The sequence below is a fragment of the Schistocerca piceifrons genome, chromosome 6, assembly GCF_021461385.2.
Source record: "Schistocerca piceifrons isolate TAMUIC-IGC-003096 chromosome 6, iqSchPice1.1, whole genome shotgun sequence".
Classification (NCBI taxonomy): Eukaryota; Metazoa; Arthropoda; class Insecta; order Orthoptera; family Acrididae; genus Schistocerca; species Schistocerca piceifrons.
In genome coordinates, this window is record NC_060143.1 from 222,382,915 (window position 1) to 222,386,025 (window position 3,111).

Below are 3,111 nucleotides of genomic sequence, written 5' to 3' on the forward strand. Positions count from 1 at the left end.
GACTGTTCGCGCGCCGAGTGGTTAAAGTATAAAGTCATGGCAAAATGGCGTTCCGCAGAACTGGCGTCGAGGAAACAGTGGTGCACCGCTGAACATAGATGACTGGGCTGCACGACGTCTGCGGATGTGTATACAAGTTAATAAACTTGTGACTGTCGAGCAACTGACCGCCCAGCTGAACCAAAGGGCTACCGACAGTGTCTCCTCAACGACCATTTGGTGAAGATTGCCGCGTGTGGGACACCGCATGATCATGGACCCATGCTGAGTGCTCTTCATTGACGACAATGATTGGAATTTGCACGCCAGTACCGCAACTGGACGTCCACTTAGAGGCGACAGGTGGCGTTCTCAGATGAATCCCGTCTTATTTCACCGCACAGCTGGTCGACACAGTACAACAATCATCACAAGGGTCCAGGCAGGAGAATGGAGTGTTGTGGTCTCGGGAATGTTTTCATGGCACTCTCTTGGTGATCTCGTCGTTCTGGAGAGCACATTGGATCAACACAAGTAGTTTTTTTTTTTTTAATGCACGGCGTCTGTTCCTTCGAAAGAACAGGCACCACGCAGATCCACTAGCTGTGAAACACTATATGTCAATCAAAGGGGGATCACTGCTACCAGCTGCGGCGGGACATTAAGCGAAATAAGCGGCGACGAGTGAAAATGTGTACCGGACCGGGATTCGAACCCGGGATCTCCTGCTTACTAGGCAGGTACGTTAACCACTGCGCCATCCGGGACACAGCGTTACCGCAACTGCACAGCCTATCTCGGCACGCGTCACGCCCAATCCACACTGCCACCGAGCGCCCCCTATCCGCAGCCCCTGTCCATGATACTCCCTTTCGCTACTTAGGGATTCCCACGGGAGCTCGAACGTGTTTTGCGCATTCGCAATGAAGAAATTGGATCCATTGCCCAGCAAAGCTTATTAGTTATTTGAATGCGCTGATTCCGCTAAATGTCCCACCGCAGCTGATAGCAGGGATCCCCCTTCGATTTACACACAACACGAGTACGCATGTATCCTTGGGGACTATGTCCACCCCCAAACGCAGCTCGTTTTTCCTCGGCACGATGGGATCTACAGGTAGGACAGTGCAACATGTGACTCAGCTCGCAGCGTACGTGCGTGGTTCAAAGAGGCCAGTATGAATTTGCCATACTCTCCTGGCTACCAAACTCCCCGGATTTAAACACAATCGAGAAACTCTGAGACCAACTCGATCGGCCTATTCACACCGTACATCTCAACCGGGAAATCTATCGCAGCCGGCCACAGAGCTGGAGTCCGCATTCTACCTGCCTATCCGTACTTTACTTCCCAGAAGCTTACTGACTCTCTTCCTGCACATATCGCTGTGGTCGGCGCTGCAAAAGGTGGTTATTCAGGCTTTTCAGAGTTTTACACATTAATGTGGCTGGACAGTGTAATTACATTATAAACCTGCAACACGCCGCCGGAGACCCTGGGTCACTGACAGCAAAACATTCAGGAGGTACTGCTGCGTTGCTGAGTTAATTTTCCCGTAACTGCTTGCTGCTTCCTTCGTCCTACTGTCAACCACAAAAGTTCCACCTACCTTAGTACGGCGTCTGGTCACAAACCCGCTTCTCTGCAACGTGGATACTGTTCTGACGATGTTAAAAGCAGCGTTGAAGAAAAACATCGTCAATACTTAACGTTAGTACAGTCCACATTAACTCTGTAGCAAAAGTCATGTAAATACCTCATAACTATTTTCGGGTGGTGGGCGATTGTTTCATCTCTTAGAAGAATGTCAAAATTCGGCAAATAGTTCTTTATTTGCTTTTGATGCCAAATCAGATAGGTGCCATCAGCCCGCATTTAAAACTAACTGTTAATATCACTGTCCTCATCTCACAGCTCATACCATCTAGTACATGCAAGAAAGCCAAAACTGTACCAAACTTCAACCAGAATTGTTACGCGATTTTCACAGTTAATACTCAGCTACAACATGAGTTTCACATTCGGTCCTTTTCAAGTGGAGTTCTTTAAAAGAAGTTGCTCGCCAACTATTCCGTAAACGATTACGAAATATGCCACGCGGAATTCTTTACAAAGGCCGAGAATTCACACCCGATAATCTCCAAACTAATTCCTTCACAAAGCTCAGATTTTCACAATCTGTCCGTAAATACATCTGCTTTCACGGAGATATAAACCGAACGCGAAATAACTGTACCCTCTTCATTTTACATATAGCTTTTTCGGACACATTCTACATGACCTGCGCGTCCGACGACTGCCTCAATGCCGTTCCACACAGCGCATGTACTGCTTGATAGGGCGCGGGAAAGACTTCCCTCTGATTGGTTGATCAAATGAATAGCCAATCAAATCAATCTTTCAAGATCATATTCGTCCCTAAACTGTTTTACTCCAATCAACATTCACATATGCATTTACGTCATTTTATGCTGCAAATATTAATAAGATGTTCCACCAAATCAAACGAAATGAAAAATAATCTTGAAATAACTTTAGAAAAATATAACTTATAAATAACTATTCTGGGTGCCTTCTTACAAAAACAAGCACATTTGGACATACGTTATCAGCAAGTAAGGGGAATTACAGCTTTCGTTGCAACAGTTTGTCGCACACTTTCCCATGACCAAGTTACATAACGTTTAACAGGAGATAATATTGAATCTTCACTTATGCACCGCATACACACTCTCATTTACTCTCATTTATTTACACAACAAAACAAATAGTTATTATTGATTGGCGACTCCGTGGTGTTATTGTGATCGTTTCGTAGCTTAGGTTACTGATAATAACTTGACACCAGTGCCTATGAGTTTAATTTGTACACCACAGCACTGAAGATGATCACTATGTGATTCAAAATCGATTTTGCTATCAATAAACCATCAACGCTGACCTGCCTTCTAAATAGTTATTAAATGAATATTAATTCTTATTGAATTCTCTATTACGGAAACAAAAATACTGAACGTTATTTAAGTATAAAAATTCAAATCTACTGCCCTAACATTCTGTAAACTTCAGTAATGATTCCAACTGATGGTAAAGGACAAACTGTTATGCATCCGAACTGACTTTAATCTTAC

The 3,111-nt window shown here is 44.4% G+C and overlaps 1 non-coding gene across 1 annotated transcript; it reads right to left on the reverse strand.

Moving 5' to 3' along the window:
* Window positions 1–672: 672 nt before the first annotated feature.
* On the reverse strand, window positions 673–747 carry Trnat-agu. The gene has a single exon. It is a non-coding gene; the product is annotated as a tRNA-Thr (tRNA).
* Window positions 748–3,111: the final 2,364 nt, after the last annotated feature.